We start from the raw sequence: 17,979 nt of genomic DNA, 5'->3' as shown, positions 1-17,979 counted from the left end.
TTGCCAGATATATATAATAAAGAATTCAATTAACCGAATTTGCCCGATGTAGAGGCAATTAAGAAGGCTGCATAAGTAAATATATAACCTACGGAAAAGTGGGCTAGTCCAACCAATCTTGCTTGCACAATGGAAAGAGCCACTGGTTTATCTCTCCATCGAATCAAATTAGCCAAAGGTGTACGTTCATGAGCCCATGCCAAAGTTTCAATCAATTCCTGCCAATATCCGCGCCAAGAAATTAAGAACATAAATCCAGTAGCCCAAACAAGATGTCCAAACAAGAACATCCATGCCCAGACTGATAAACTATTCATACCAAAAGGGTTATATCCATTGATAAGTTGTGAAGAGTTCAACCATAGATAATCTCTTAACCATCCCATCAAATAGGTAGAAGATTCATTAAACTGTGAAATATTACCCTGCCATAGTGTAATGTGTTTCCAATGCCAATAAAAAGTAACCCATCCAATGGTATTTAACATCCAGAAAACTGCCAAATAAAATGCGTCCCAAGCGGAAATATCACAAGTTCCGCCTCGTCCCGGGCCATCACAAGGAAAACTATAACCAAAATCTTTTTTATCAGGCATTAACTTAGAACCACGCGCATCCAAAGCACCTTTTACTAAAATCAAAGTAGTTGTATGTAAACCAAGAGCAATAGCATGATGAACCAAGAAGTCTCCAGGCCCTATTGTTAAGAATAGAGAATTACTATTCTCATTTACAGCGTTTAACCAACCAGGCAACCATATGCTTCGTCCCGCATTGAACGCCGGACTGTTCGTTGAAGATAAAAGTATATCGAACCCATAGGAAGTTTTACCATGAGCAGATTGTATCCATTGGGCAAATATAGGTTCAATCAAAATTTGTTTCTCCGGAGTACCAAAAGCAAGCATGACATCGTTATGGACATAAAGTCCCAGAGTATGGAACCCCAGAAAGAGGCTAGCCCAACTTAAGTGGGATATGATAGCTTCTTTATGGTCTAACATTCTTGCCAAGACATTATCTTGATTCTGCTCTGGATTATAATCTCTAATAAAAAAGATAGCTCCATGAGCAAAAGCCCCTGTCATAATGAAGCCTGCTATATATTGATGATGAGTATATAAGGCAGCTTGAGTAGTAAAGTCTTGCGCTATAAACGCATAAGCAGGTAAAGAGTACATGTGTTGTGCTACCAAGGAAGTAATAACCCCTAAAGAGGCTAGAGCAAGACCTAATTGAAAATGAATTGAATTATTGATTGTATCATAAAGACCCTTATGCCCACGCCCCAATCTACCCCCCGGAGGAGTATGTGCTTCTAAAAGATCTTTAATACTGTGACCAATCCCGAAATTAGTTCTATACATATGGCCAGCAACTAGAAAAATAAACGCAATAGCCAAATGATGGTGTGCAATATCAGTTAACCATAAACTTTGAGTTTGCGGATGAAATCCTCCGAGAAGTGTTAGAATAGCAGTTCCTGCTCCTTGAGGGGTACCAAATATATGATTATTGGAATCTGGGTTTTGAGCATAAAGATTCCACTGACCTGTAAAAAATGGACCTAATCCCTCGGGGTGCGGCAAGATATCTAATAAATTGTTCCATCGAACGGATTCCCCCCTGGACCCCGGAATAGCAACATGAACTAAATGCCCTGTCCAAGCCAAGGAACTTACTCCGAATAGTCCTGACAAATGATGATTGAGGCGGGATTCGGCATTTTTAAACCACGAAACACTCGGTTTCCATTTTGGTTGTAGGTGTAACCAACCTGCTATTAAAGATATAATAGAAAGTATTAATAGAAAAATAGCTCCAGTATAAAGATCCCCATTAGTACGTAAACCGATTGTATACCACCACTGATAAACACCAGAATAGGCTATATTAACAGGACCTAGAGCACCCCCTCGAGTAAAAGCTTCTACAGCTGGTTGACCAAAATGAGGATCCCAAATTGCATGAGCAATAGGTCTTACATGTAAAGGATCCTGTACCCATGTCTCAAAATTACCTTGCCAAGCTACATGAAAGAGATTCCCGGAAGTCCACAGAAAAATGATTGCTAATTGCCCGAAATGAGAAGCAAAAATATTCTGATAAAGACGTTCCTCAGTAATATCATCATGACTTTCGAAGTCATGTGCGGTAGCAATACCAAACCAAATACGACGAGTAGTGGGGTCTTGAGCTAAGCCTTGACTAAAGCTTGGAAATCTTAATGCCATAATGATTTTCAAATCCTCCTAGCTATTATCCTACTGCAATAATTCTTGCTAAGAAGAATGCCCATGTTGTGGCAATTCCACCTAGAAGGTAATGTGTTACTCCTACAGCACGTCCTTGTACAATGCTCAAGGCTCTGGGCTGAGTAGCAGGAGCAACTTTTAATTTATTATGAGCCCAAACAATGGATTCAATAAGTTCTTGCCAATAACCACGCCCGCTGAATAGAAACATTAAACTAAAAGCCCATACAAAATGTGCACCCAAGAAAAAAAGACCATATGCAGATAATGAAGAACCATAAGACTGAATTACCTGGGATGCCTGCGCCCATAAGAAATCACGAAGCCACCCATTAATGGTAATGGAACTCTGCGCAAAATTTCCTCCTGTGATATGAGTTACTATCCCTTGATCACTTATACTACCCCAAACATCTGACTGCATTTTCCAACTGAAATGGAATATAACTACGGAAATTGAATTGTACATCCAAAATAGTCCTAAGAAGACATGATCCCAAGCGGATACTTGGCATGTCCCCCCTCTTCCAGGTCCATCACAAGGGAAACGAAAACCTAGATTTGCTTTATCCGGTATCAATCGTGAACTACGAGCAAATAGAACACCCTTTAAGAGTATCAATACTGTTACATGAATTGTAAATGCATGAATATGATGGACCAAAAAATCCGCAGTTCCTAAAGGAATAGGTAACAAAGCAACTTTACCGCCCACTGCTACTAAATTTTCACCTCCCCAAGTCAAACTGGTACTTGTTGCTGCACCTGGGGCTGTTGTGCCAGGTGCTAAAGCGTGGGTATTTTGTATCCATTGAGCAAAGATCGGCTGTAATTGTATAGCAGTATCTGAAAACATATCTTGAGGGCGCCCTAATGCGCTCATGGTATCATTATGAATATACAAACCAAAACTGTGAAAACCTAAAAAGATACATACCCAGTTAAGATGTGATATGATTGAATCACGATGTCTAAGGACACGATCTAATAGATCGTTGTATCGAATAGTCGGATCATAATCTCTTACCATAAAAATCGCTGCATGCGCAGCAGCACCGACTATGAGAAATCCACCAATCCACATGTGATGTGTAAACAATGACAGTTGTGTACCATAGTCAGTAGCTAGGTATGGATAAGGAGGCATAGAATACATATGGTGAGCTACAACAATGGTCAAAGAGCCTAACATAGCTAGATTAATAGATAATTGAGCATGCCATGACGTTGTTAGAATCTCATATATACCTTTATGACCCTGGCCTGTAAATGGACCTTTATGTGCCTCTAAAATGTCTTTTATATTGTGACCAATACCCCAGTTGGTCCTATACATGTGACCCGCTATCAAGAAAAGAATTGCAATAGCTAAATGATGGTGTATAATATCGGTCAGCCATAAACCTCCAGTTACTGGATCTAATCCTCCACGAAAAGTAAGAAATTCTCCGTATTTTGACCAATTCAAGGTAAAAAATGGGGTTGCTCCCTCGGAAAAACTCGGATAAAGTTGAGCCAAAAGATCCCGATTTAGGATAAATTCATGAGGAAGTGGTATCTCTTTGGGATCTACTGCAGCATTTAGAAATTGGTTAATCGGTAAAGATACATGTATTTGATGTCCTGCCCAAGAAAGAGACCCCAACCCTAGGAGCCCTGTCAAATGGTGATTCAACATAGATTCTACATCTTGGAACCAAGCCAATTTTGGAGCAGCTTTGTGATAATGAAACCAACCAGCAAAAAGCATTAAGGCTGCAAAGACCAATGCACCAATTGCAGTACAATAGAGTTGTAATTCATTAGTTATTCCAGATGCTCTCCAAATCTGAAAAAAACCAGAGGTTATTTGTATTCCTCGGAACCCCCCCCCTACATCACCATTCAATATTTCTTGACCCACTATTGGCCAAACCACCTGAGCACTAGGCCTAATGTGAGTAGGATCACTTAACCATAGCCTCATAATTGGAAAAACGAGCACCATGAAAATACATGCCACTCAGCCAAAGAAAGATGATAGAGAGTTGGCCAAAATGCGCACTAAAAACTTTTCGGGAAATCTCCTCTAAATCATTAGTATGGCTATCAAAATCATGAGCGTCAGCATGTAGGTTCCAGATCCAAGTAGTAGTATCTGGTCCCTTAGCTATTGTTCTTGAGAAATGACCAGGTTTTGCCCATTCCTCAAAAGAAGTTTTTATAGGATCCCTATCTACCAAAATTTTAACTTCTGGTTCCGGTGAACGAATAATCATTGAGTCCTCCTCTTTCCAGACAACACATACAAAGAGACCTGCCAACATAAAACAGAATTAGTGAACTTATTAGAGATGTTTCTATTGAGTTTTGTTCTCTCCTATCTCTCATGTATTGGATATCTTAGTAAATTTCATTTCTTTAGTTTTTCACTAGAACAATTATGATCTCGAAGTCAATTCGGGGCAAGTGTTCGAATCTATTATGACATAAGAGTGAGGCGCTCAACGGACCTATTTTAATCTTCTAAGACCTTTTTGGGAACTCTGAATGGAAGTTCAATAATTTTTCGTGCAGCCTAATCAAATGTATTCAGATTTTATTCTAATTCTATTCCTTAGATTTTATTTTTTTTTTTAGATAAAGTATAAGTATGTACTCTATTTCAAATTGAGCAGGCATTAGCATTCATTATTAGGCAATATACCTATATTTTATTTCTTTTTTTGAAGGTCTCTTTTCTTAATTTGATTGAATATTAGTTTAAATAACAGAAAAAAGGAGAAAATTATCTACTGTATCCACATCTCGTTTATTTCTATGAAATACTAGACAAAATCGAACAAAATTAGAAGGGATATATTTAAATTATGTGATTGGTCGTTCCTATAGAAATGATTTTTGAATTTGATAGGGACAAGAAACAAGAATTTATAACAATATATATTTATCTATCTATATCTTTATATAGATAGATAAATATATAAGAAAAAAAAGAAACAGAGTGTTCTTATTCAAAACGCCCTGTGATCTTCAACCAATTCTGTGCTGCAATATAATTACCGGGGGTGAGAGCTATAGCTTGTTTCCAATATTCAGCGGCTTGATTAAACCAAGACTCCGCAACTTCTGAGTCTCCCTGCCGAATGGCCTGTTCTCCTCGGTCGAAATAGGTGAGTCAATTCCTTTCCTTAGAACCGTACTTGAGAATTTCCTGACTCATACGGCTCAGTAGTCAATTCTTTTTTTGTTCTATTATCTTGAAGTTAACTAAAAGAAAAAAAGAAATTATTAATATGAGTTTCAAACTTTCATTTTTACTAATAAATAAAGAATTTCAAAGAATTTCATCTTTTTTTTTAGTTTTATCTTTTCTCCTACCTTCAGAAAAGGGAATCAAGCATTGGCATTAACGCCCTAATTCTAATTTTCTGAAAGGTAACTATCTCGATTTTATATATCATATACAAAAATATATGATAGATTCATTTCTATAGAATCTTGGTAAAAGTTTTTTCTTTCTTATCTTATAAGTTCTTATAAGTAAAGAGAAAATACTTTCTATCTTTGGGATTTGATACTACACCGCTGCTCAAAATACCAGGGGATCCTTTTTATTACATAAGTGGATTCCTGACTTCTTTATTTATCATGAGATAAGGAAGCAGTTTTTATTATATCGATTGAAAACCGTGTTAATTGATCCTTACGATGCTTCCTTTATCAATTAGATCTTTTATCCATAGAAAAAGAGGGTATCTAGACATATCGATTTCTTCATATTTTTACTTCTATGAAGTTTCTTTGCTACAGCTGATAAAAATCGTTGTTTTGAACGATATATATATGTAGAAAGCCTTTCTTATTTATAATTATTTATATTTCTATATTTCTTATATTAAAATTTGTGGATTTGCTTGTTCTTTTCTTTTTTCTTTCTATAGTGGAGATAGTCGCACGTAATGACAGATCACGGCCATATTATTAAAAGCTTGGGGTAAAAATGGGTTTCGTTCGAGCGCCCGAAAATAATATTCCAAAGCTTTAGTATGTTCTCCGTTACTTGTGTGAATAAGGCCTATGTTATAAAGTATATAACTTCGATCATAGGGATCAATTTCCAGTCGCATAGCCTCATAATAATTCTGTAAAGCTTCTGCATAATTTCCTTCAGATTGAGCTGACATCCGTTACGGTCGTCATTCGGTTCAAAGAATCTCCGCTCCAGAACTGTACGTGAGATTTTCATCTCATACGGCTCCCCCCTTATGTGTGTAATGAGAAAAATCCATCAAATCAAAAAATATTCCAGTATTCTCATTCTCAACTGAACAGAGCTAGTGTTTTTACAATAAATCTCTAGCCAACCTTCCTGTCAAAAATTATTTCTTAACATTAAGTATGTAGGTACTTGATAAAAAAAAATAAGAACTTCAACAATTTCTTTGTCCTCTACGCTGCTTAATTTCCTGGAATTAGTCACCTCAATAATCTTCGATGGTTCTATGGGTATCCAAAATATGAACGAGATGGATATTTATTGTCCCAACCATTCCTGTTAGTCCCAATCTCGATAAGCCATGGATATAGATAGATACAAAGTTTTCGTGTCCTTGATTCCCAAGCGTAGTGCTTCTTTCCCAATGTTGCCTATCAGTACTAGTAATTTGGGGTTGACCTAACCCCATAAGTATAGGTATAACCTTTCGCTTAATACTAGAAACCTAAAATTCAAGCATATAAGGCTTCATTAATCGAGGATACACGACAGAAGGAATTAATCCTTTTATTTACAAATTTCACCTTCAACACGCGTGGGGTTTTTCCATTCCATTTTTTTTTGACCGAAATCGGTCAAAAAAAATGGAATCAAATCACACCATCTCTGTAATAAGTGAATGCCCTTTTTTCTCCTGAAGTTGTCGGAATTATTCGTAATAAGATATTGGCTACAATTGAAAAGGTCTTATCTATAAAATTTTCATTTATCCGAGATCTAGGCATAGGTAGAAATCCATTCTATAATTTAATTAATCATGGTGTGAGAAATCAATCCCACAAATAAAGGAATTGTATAATTATAATACAGTGCGAAATAACGTAAAAATGAACTCATCAATCAAATTTGTTTATCCTAAGACCTTGTAGGAGGTTTTTTTTTAATTTTACTTTGTATTTTTATAGTTTGAATAGGTTTTATGCATTTATGAAAAATAGGATTGATTCACTATTCAACATTCAACCGGTTTCTGGGCATCATTATATAGGAGAGATGGCCGAGTGGTTCAAGGCGTAGCATTGGAACTGCTATGTAGGCTTTTTGTTTACCGGGGGTTCGAATCCCTCTCTTTCCGAATCTTTACCAAATTCATCAATATTACTCATCCCAATGCATACCATTATTTCATATTTCAAATTTGTTTGTTGATATGGACAACTTTATATTCCTCATTTTTCGGTAATACAAAAAATAGTGGATAACGGGTGGGCAAGGAATAAAAATTTTCGCATATCCATGTCTATGATATATGAATAGCAGAAAATCCTTGTAAAAAAAACTCTTGTTATTTTAGTTAAGTTTAAGTTTGACGAGAATAATATTCTACAACCAGTAATTCATTTATTTTCAAACCAACCCATTTATTATCTATTATTTGATTAATTAAACCTTTATATTGGAAAGGGTGAACAGTCAAATGATTTGGCAATTTCTCATGGGGGGCTGAATCAAAATAATTTTGAATAAGAGTTTTAGATTTTTGTTCATCCTTTGCTGTAATAATATCTTGAGGTTTACAACGATAACTTGGTATATCCACTATACGACCATTAACTAAAACATGTCTATGGTTTATAAATTGGCGGGCTTGAGGAATAGTCGCAGCCATACCCAATCGAAAAAGTATGTTATCCAAGCGCATTTCAAGTAGTTGTAATAAAACCTGACCAGTTGATCCTTTAGCTTTTCCGGAGATACGAACGTATTTAAGCAATTGTCGTTCTGTAAGACCATAATGAAAACGCAATTTTTGTTTTTCTTCTAAACGAATACGATATTGAGATTTTTTACTGAAGCGCAATTGATTTCGAAATTCGTTTTTGACTGTTGGCCTTTTACTAGTAAGTCCTGGTAAATATCCTAGACGACGTATTTTTTTGAAACGAGGTCCTCTGTAACGTGACATAAAAACTCCTTTTTTAAAATGAAAAATCTTATAAATCGAAATGAAAACTAAACGAAATGAAAAATATTATAGAATTCTAAATGAAGCGAAATCTACTAAAGTTTTATAGTACAAAGAAGAATTAGATGAATTTTATCAATATCCGAATTTATTGTATATAAAAGAATACAAAAAAGTAGGTTAATTTCTTGATTTCTTCCGCAGAGATCGAACTCTCCCAATTTTTTATTTCTAAAAAAGATATTATCAATTATGTAAAAAACAAATAGAGAAAAGCCGGTTATCGGATTCGAACCGATGACCATCGCATTACAAATGCGATGCTCTAACCTCTGAGCTAAACCGGCTAATGTAAACGAAATATACATATGCAGAAGAATTGAATGGGATCTTAGTTATCAATTTTTAGTTATTTATAACAAAATTCAAATTAATACAAACATCAAAAATAGAGAAAGAAAATATAGAAAATCAAACCCAATTTTTATTATTTCTATTATTTATTTTATCTGATAACATAAAGTGCAAGATAATAATTAATATTATATTAATATAATTTATTTAATATAATTTATTTCGATCTACTATTCTAGATATATATTATTAAATTGATTTCTTTCAAAAAGATTATTTATTAGTACTTAAAGTAAATTTGAATAAATATAAATTTTAGTAAATATTTATTAAGGAATTCCATATTTCTAAGTAAATGTCTAATTCTATATTATATTCAATTAAAAGAATGGTTTTTTTTAGCCACTAGATTCGTTTTAGTTATATAAATTGTATATGAATAAATGGATTGTTTATTTTCTTTTTTTTTTTAAGCAAAAACAAAAAAAAAAAAAGAATCGACCATTCGAGTATTCTAAATTGTATGAAAAAAGAAGATAAGTAGGTACATAGAAGATAAGTAGATATGTGGTCTATATCTGTGTATATTGAATTGTTAATATATAGATATTAGAATTAGTTCTGATTCAAACAAATAAAGGTATCCAATATAGATGAAATAAAATCTATAAAATTGGAGAAAGGGGTTTTTAATATTTAATAAAATAATATGTATTTAATGAATTCAAAAGTTCCCGCATAATTCTCATAATAGAAATGAAAAAAAAAGCATTCTATTATAATCAGATTCAAATAAAAAAAAAGATGGGGATATGGCGAAATTGGTAGACGCTACGGACTTAATTGGATTGAGTTTTGGTATGGAAACTTACCAAGTAATAATTTTCAAATTCAGAGAAACCCTGGAATTCACAATGGGCAATCCTGAGCCAAATCCTGTTTTCTGAAAACAAATAAAAATTCAGAAAGTGATAATAAAAAAGGGATAGGTGCAGAGACTCTATGGAAGCTGTTCTAACAAACGAAATTGACGACTTTTTTTATTGCATTAGTAAAAGAATCCTTTCACCAAAATTACAGGAATGGATCAAAGATAAACATTTAGAAACATATATATATACTGAAATACTCTTTCAATTTGTTACTTTTTATTTTATTATTGAAGATCTATTTGTGATAAAAATATTCACAAATGAAAAATGTGAATCAAATCAATTCGAAGTTGAAGAAAAGATGGAATATTTATTGATGAAATTATTCACTTCATCATAATCGGCTAAAACCCTTGAAGAACTGATAAATCAGATGAGAATAAAGATAGAGTCCTATTCTACATGTCAATACCGACAACAATGAAATTGAAAGTAAGAGGAAAATCCGTCGACTTAAGAAATCATGAGGGTTCAAGTCCCTCTATCCCCAAAAATACTTTTTCATTTTCTAATTTTTTTCCTATATCCTCTCTATCTTGAAGTCCTTATTTATGTGTTTTATTCGATTTATTATTTCCCAACGAAATTGGAATTTTTATTTTCATCAATTTCCTATCTATCATAATTTTCTTATCTATCATAATGACAAGGGACGAGTTTTGGAATAGATATAAATATATATGTGAAACACATAGAATTTTTTTTAATCAGAAATGTATAAATTAATATCTTATTTTTTAGCAAGGAATTTTCATATGCGTAATTAACGATTAACAATAAAAAATAATTATTACTGCGGAAACTCACTTACAAACTTTTTTTTTACTTAGTTGATATAGATTCATTAACATAGATTTTAAAAATCTTTTAAAATCAAAGTATTAAGCTTCAAGAATGGTCGGGATAGCTCAGTTGGTAGAGCAGAGGACTGAAAATCCTCGTGTCACCAGTTCAAATCTGGTTCCTGACACAAGATTCATTTGTATGAGTATCTATCCCCCATATTCATTTTAATGAATATGGGGGATAGATACTCATACAAATTTGTGTTCTTCTAGATTCTGATACATAACATATTTCTTTGATCTATTTAGGTATCTGTAGATATACTTTTCCTAGATGATTAAAGAATAGATGCAATTTTTTATTAGGTATATTCGCTTATCTATAGTATCTATATATATATAGATATAGATATATAGATAATGAATTCTTTATCTATTTTTTTCCTTTTTTTTCTGCGATACAAAAAAAGGTTTCTATTTCCATAATATTCGAGTGGTTTAATTAGTTGGTTAAAAGACCTAAAAGTCGAAGTTCTGGGGTGGAGTGAGAATATTAAGAATTCATCTGAGAAGGATTACCAAAATAGAATCGAGCCCTTTTCTTTGTGTTTTTTTTTTCGTGGCCGTATAATTGATGGTGATGTGCACGTTATATAGTTTATTATAAAGATAAAGAATTAGTTTATTATAAAGATAAAGAATTTTTGCAGTTCATCCTATTTCTTTTATTGGCTTGGCTGATAAGAACTCAGTATTGTTTTTGTTTTAGAATCTTAAGAAACTCCTATCCATCCTATTTTAAACCCTATAATTATTCATTCTATTATTTCTGAATTTTGTGATTTCTCACATAATAATATCTGAATGCAACTTCCATTACTCTGCCTGATTTAATGTCAATCAATTATTTTGTCTGATCTATAACAGAATGTACTTATATTCTTTGACTGGGGTTGCAGAAGTTTGGATTAGTTTATTATTTTTATCATTTAGTGAGCATCTTGTATTTCATAAAAATTTGGAGCAATATAATCTTTACGCAAAGGCCATCCTATCCAATTTTCGGGCATTAAAATACGTCTTAGACGCGGATGACTATCATAAGAGATTCCCAACATATCATAAGATTCCTTTTCTTGAAAATCCGCACTTTTCCAAACCCAAAAAATCGAAGGAATTCTGGGATTTTTTCTTGATACAAATATTTTTATGCATACCTCTTCGGGTTGATTTATACCATACTCTATTCTTGTAAAATGATATACACTAGCTAAGAGTCCTCCGGGTGCTACATCATAGGCACATTGAGAACGTAGATAATTGTAACCATATACATATAAAATGACAGCAATGGAATGCCAATCCTCGGGCTTTATTTGTAAAGTCTCTATTCCTAGGTAATCGAAACCCAAGGATCTATGAATTAGTCCATGTTTGACTAGCCAAGAAGACAAACGACCTTGCATTTTTTGCTTCTCCTAAATTTTTTTTATGAGTTTGGTATTAGTATTTTCTATTACGATGAAATTTTTAAAATACGATGAAATTTTTAAAAAAGGAATTGCTTTTTATTATTGTACTTTAAAAAAATGTGTCAGACGATATCTCTGAAGTAGATGGCGGTTGATAGAAAAATTCTTGACCATAATTGTCAGTATAAGTACTGTATCCAACATGAAACTTATGGTTGGTAGTAAAACATCTATTCTCTCGTTGAAAACTCATTGGATCTTCATATATTTCTCGAGATATTTTCTTACGAAGTTTTGTTATAGCATCTATAATGGCCTCCGGTTTAGGTGGACAGCCCGGCAAATATACATCTACAGGAATTAGCTTATCTACGCCTCGAACAGTACTATAAGAATCGGTACTAAACATCCCCCCCGTAATTGTACAGGCTCCCATAGCAATAACATATTTAGGTTCGGGCATTTGTTCATATAATCGAACTAAAGAAGGGGCCATTTTCATAGTTACAGTGCCCGCTGTTAAAATTAGGTCCGCCTGCCTAGGACTCGATCGTGGTACTAGTCCATAACGATCAAAATCGAATCGTGATCCTATTAATGAAGCAAATTCAATGAAGCAACAACTCGTACCATAAAGAAGCGGCCATAAACTGGATAATCTTGACCAATTTGAAAAATCATTTAATGTCGTTGAAATAACTGAATTTTGGGTTGTTTGATCAAGTAAGGGAAACTCAATGGAATTCATAATTGTCTCAATATTTTTTTTTCTAATTGTCTAAATAGTCAAGAATTAAGACCATTCTAATGCCCCCTTTCGCCATGCATAAACTGAACCAACAATTAGGATAAGCACGAATAAGAAAGCTTCTAAAAATACGGATACCCCTAATACATCGAAACTCATTGCCCATGGATAAAGAAAAACCGTTTCAACATCAAAAACAACAAAAATGAGAGCAAACATATAATAACGGATTCGAAATTGTAACCAAGCATCGCCTATTGGTTCTATTCCGGATTCATAACTAGAAAGTTTTTCCGGTCCCTTGCTAATGGGGGCTAAAATTCCAGAAATTAGAAATGCCAAAATAGGAATCAAACTTGATATTATTAGAAATGCCCAAAAAATATCATATTCGTAAAGAAGAAACATAAAAGTACTCCTCTGAATGTAGAAAATATACCAAATTCATTTTCATTTTTAGTCTAAAGTCTCCATTTTTTTAGACTAGCTGAATATACTAATATTAATATTATTCTATCGAATATGAATATGTTCGAATAGAAAGTTACAAATTGTTTTTTTTTTAGTAATAGTCTTAGTAATGAGATCTATTCGATCCAAAATAGTATTAATATTATTAGTATCTGTAGGAATATTAGGGCTATACGGACTCGAACCGTAGACCTTCTCGGTAAAACAGATCAAACTAATTATTATCTAAATGATTTAAATTGTTTTCAAAACCCAACATGCATTTTTTTTTGCATTGAGCTTTTTCATTAACTGATAAAAATATTAGTTAGTCCACCATCTTTTTTTTTTTTTACAGTAAAGAATAAAGAGATGATTCCCTATGCTCTTCTTTTTTATTTGTATAACAATCAAAGAGCACTACCAAAGTGTTTCAAAGAAGGATTATCTTGACGTAGGTCTGCTTCTGGCCTAGATCAACTTAAGTTAAATGGACTCTTTATCCACCTACTAAAATTAAAATAGAAGATAAGAAATGACACTTCATACACCTTAAAGTTCATAAAATAGGAAGAAAAGATAATCTTTTTTAGGTCCCTATACCCTTTATGTTTAGCATTGACGAGAAATGGGTATTCACCTTATCAATATCTCAAATCAATTATGGATTCGATTTTATGGCTAAACCCTTTGTCAGGCTAGTGTTCTCTTGTTTTGTTCCTTAAAATGGAGTAAGACACCGATTTCTTACTATAAGATAAACTTTTTTAATTACAAGATGAACTCCTCTGAAAAAAAGCATTGGCGCTCGTGTAAACGAGGTGCTCTACCTAACTGAGCTACAGCCCTTGTGTTTTTGATACATATTTTATCATAGTATGAAGATAATTGCTTGTCAAGATGAATATTACATGATCGAATCCCTTGAACGGGGGTTGGTATTGCTTATCAGTAATTTTACATTTATAATCAATTAATCTGATAGATGGGTACTCTTCTTTTTTTTTTTTTGAGGAGGAGTCCTAAATTACCTACTTAACTCAGTGGTTAGAGTATTGCTTTCATACGGCGGGAGTCATTGGTTCAAATCCAATAGTAGGTAAGGTATAGTTATAACTTATTAGATACCTTTGACTGTGGTATCTAATAAGCTTTTCTACTTACTTTTTTCTTCTGACTGTTTCTTTTTTCTTTTTATTGTTTTCGGATATTGGGACGCATCAATTTCAACTTGTTATGAAATAACATTGATAGCCTCTACTCGTGTTCTAGCTCGTCTAAGAGCTAGATTTGCCTCAATTGTTTGTCTCTTGCCTTCAGCCTTATTCAAATTAGTTTCTGCTATTTCAAGAGTTTGCTGTGCTTCTTGTGGATCAATGTCACTACCCTTTTCCGCATCATTTACTAAAACAGTTATCTCATTATTATTTATTCTAGCAAACCCCCCCATCAGAGCCATTGTTAACCATTGGTCTTTAAGACGTATTCTCAAAATACCTATATCGACAGCTGAGGCAATAGGCGCATGATTAGGTAATACTCCAATTTGTCCGCTATTAGTAGGTAAAATGATTTCCTTCACTTCTGAATCCCAAACAATTCGATTGGGGGTCAATACACAAAGATTTAAAGTCATTTCTTCAAATTGCTCTCCGTTTCTAAGTTCGTAGCCTTCGCAGTAGCTTCATCGATATTACCTACCAAATAAAAGGCTTGTTCAGGAAGACCGTCTAATTCTCCAGAAAGAATCAAATTAAACCCTCTAATTGTTTCTACTAGACCAACATATTTTCCAGCCGAACCGGTAAAAACTTCTGCTACGAAAAAAGGTTGTGATAAGAAACGCTCAATTTTTCGTGCTCTTGCTACGGTTAAGCGATCTTCTTCGGATAATTCGTCCAAGCCAAGGATAGCTATAATGTCTTGAAGTTCTTTGTAACGTTGTAAAGTTTGTTTAACTCGTTGCGCAGTCTCATAATGTTCTTCACCAACGATTCGAGGTTGGAGCATAGTTGAGGTTGAATCTAAAGGATCTACTGCTGGATAGATACCTTTGGCGGCTAATCCTCTTGATAGTACAGTAGTAGCATCTAAATGTGCAAATGTCGTAGCAGGAGCAGGGTCAGTTAAATCGTCGGCAGGTACATAAACTGCTTGAATAGAAGTTATGGACCCTTCTTTGGTAGAAGTGATTCTTTCTTGTAAAGAACCCATTTCAGTACTAAGAGTGGGTTGATAACCCACAGCAGAGGGCATTCGACCCAATAAGGCAGATACTTCAGATCCTGCTTGAACGAAGCGGAAGATATTGTCGATAAATAGAAGTACATCTTGCTCATTGACATCTCGAAAATATTCCGCCATAGTTAGGGCAGTTAAACCAACTCTCATACGAGCTCCGGGTGGTTCATTCATTTGACCATATACTAAAGCTACTTTGGATTCTGCAATATTTTGTTCATTAATTACTCCAGATTCTTTCATTTCCATATAAAGATCATTTCCCTCGCGAGTACGCTCACCTACTCCGCCAAATACAGATACACCTCCATGAGCTTTGGCAATGTTATTGATCAATTCCATAATAAGTACTGTTTTACCCACTCCAGCTCCACCGAAAAGTCCTATTTTTCCTCCACGACGATAAGGAGCTAAAAGATCTACTACTTTTATTCCTGTTTCAAAAATAGATAATTTTGTATCTAATTGTATAAAGGTAGGCGCAGATCTATGAATGGGAGATGTTGTACGAGTATCTACAGGACCTAAATTATCAATCGGCTCTCCAAGCACGTTGAAAATTCGTCCTAGAGTTGCTCCGCCTACTGGAACACTTAGGGGAGTTCCTGTGTCAATAACTTGCATTCCTCTCATTAGACCATCTGTAGCACTCATAGCTACAGCCCTAACTCGATTATTTCCTAATAATTGTTGTACTTCACAAGTCACATTAATTTGTTGACCAACAGTATCTCGACCCTTAACTACCAGAGCATTGTAAATATTAGGCATCTTCCCCGGGGGAAAGGCTACATCTAGTACCGGACCAATTATTTGGTCAATATGTCCCAGATTTTTTTTTTCAATCGAAGAAACTTCAGGACCGGAAGTAGGAGGATTTATTCGCATATCAAAAGCCAATTTTTTTTTCCGAAAAAGTTTTTAAATCAAAAAGAAATGTTCGATAAGAAAGCAAGTTGATCGGTTAATTCAAAAAGAAATAAGAAATGGGAGTTAGTACTCCATTTTTTTGGTACTATTCCATCAATCCTCTTTAACTGTTTACTTACTTATTCAAATTCAATTATTGAATTCTTAAGCTTACTGCAGTTATTTTGAAAATTTCAATTGGATAAAATCTTTCGAAAGTCTTTTCTTTTTTTCTATCATTCTAGAAAATATCATCTATATTCTGTATGGAATTCGAACCTGTACCTTAATTTAGAATTCATTTTTTTTATCATTGGCTTTCGTATTTCCTCAGTAGACAATTTTTTAGACTTACCCTCTGTTTCCCTATTTTTTGACCTCTTTTTTTATTTTCCGGGGAGAAAGCTGCCTATTTTTACATCTAGGATTTACATAGACAACATATATCACTGTCAAGATTAAGAATAAATTATTATTATTATTTAGATTAGATCTTTCGATTTCAAAATTAAAAAATAAGATCAAATTGAAAAAAAAAAAAGATTGGGTTGCGCCATACATAGAAAAGAGTATACAATAATGATGTATTTGACAAATCAAATACCATCGTTTAATTTAATAATAACATAACGAACCTTTGGGATTAATTGATAATAGTAGTTGATTTTTGTAAAAGATTTCATTAACTCCTAAGTCATATCGAGTAGACCTTATTGTTTCAAGAATTCTTAATTCAAGAGTTGTAGGGAGGGATTTATGTCACCACAAACAGAGACTAAAGCAAGTGTTGGGTTCAAAGCTGGTGTTAAAGATTATAAATTGAATTATTATACTCCTGAGTATGAAACCAAAGATACTGATATCTTGGCAGCATTTCGAGTAACTCCTCAACCTGGAGTTCCACCTGAAGAAGCAGGTGCTGCGGTAGCCGCCGAATCTTCTACTGGTACATGGACAACTGTGTGGACCGATGGGCTTACCAGTCTTGATCGTTACAAAGGACGATGCTATCACATCGAACCTGTTGCTGGGGAAGAAAATCAATATATTGCTTACGTAGCTTATCCTTTAGACCTTTTTGAAGAAGGTTCTGTTACTAACATGTTTACTTCTATTGTCGGTAATGTATTTGGGTTCAAGGCACTGCGTGCTCTACGTCTGGAGGATTTGCGAATCCCAACCGCTTATATTAAAACTTTCCAAGGTCCGCCTCACGGCATCCAAGTTGAGAGAGATAAATTGAACAAGTATGGTCGTCCCCTATTAGGATGTACTATTAAACCTAAATTGGGGTTATCCGCTAAGAATTATGGTAGAGCTGTTTATGAATGTCTTCGTGGGGGACTTGATTTTACCAAAGATGATGAAAATGTGAATTCCCAACCATTTATGCGTTGGAGAGACCGTTTCTTATTTTGTGCTGAAGCGATTTTTAAATCACAGGCTGAAACAGGTGAAATCAAAGGGCATTACTTGAATGCAACTGCGGGTACATGCGAAGAAATGATGAAAAGAGCTGTATTTGCCAGAGAATTAGGCGTTCCTATCGTAATGCATGATTATTTAACAGGGGGATTCACTGCAAATACTAGCTTGGCTCATTATTGCCGAGATAATGGTCTACTTCTTCATATACATCGTGCAATGCATGCAGTTATCGACAGACAAA

At 34.1% G+C, this 17,979-nt stretch overlaps 3 non-coding genes across 3 annotated transcripts; 2 read left to right on the top strand and 1 right to left on the bottom strand.

Annotated features, from left to right (window-relative positions):
- The first annotated feature begins 7,500 nt into the window (after window positions 1-7,500).
- TRNAS-GGA (transfer RNA serine (anticodon GGA)) lies at window positions 7,501-7,588 on the top strand. Its single transcript has one exon. It is a non-coding gene; the product is annotated as a tRNA-Ser (tRNA).
- Window positions 7,589-8,693: 1,105 nt separating this feature from the next.
- Window positions 8,694-8,766, bottom strand: TRNAT-UGU (transfer RNA threonine (anticodon UGU)). The gene has a single exon. It is a non-coding gene; the product is annotated as a tRNA-Thr (tRNA).
- Window positions 8,767-10,602: 1,836 nt separating this feature from the next.
- On the top strand, window positions 10,603-10,675 carry TRNAF-GAA (transfer RNA phenylalanine (anticodon GAA)). The gene has a single exon. It is a non-coding gene; the product is annotated as a tRNA-Phe (tRNA).
- Window positions 10,676-17,979: the final 7,304 nt, after the last annotated feature.

Source organism: Vigna unguiculata, unplaced genomic scaffold (genome assembly GCF_037176805.1).
Source record: "Vigna unguiculata cultivar grain cowpea cultivar isolate G323 ecotype 2 unplaced genomic scaffold, ASM3717680v1 ptg000168l, whole genome shotgun sequence".
Taxonomy (NCBI): domain Eukaryota; kingdom Viridiplantae; phylum Streptophyta; class Magnoliopsida; order Fabales; family Fabaceae; genus Vigna; species Vigna unguiculata.
Note: the sequence above shows the minus strand (reverse complement) of the source record. Positions and strands in the feature narration are given on the sequence as shown.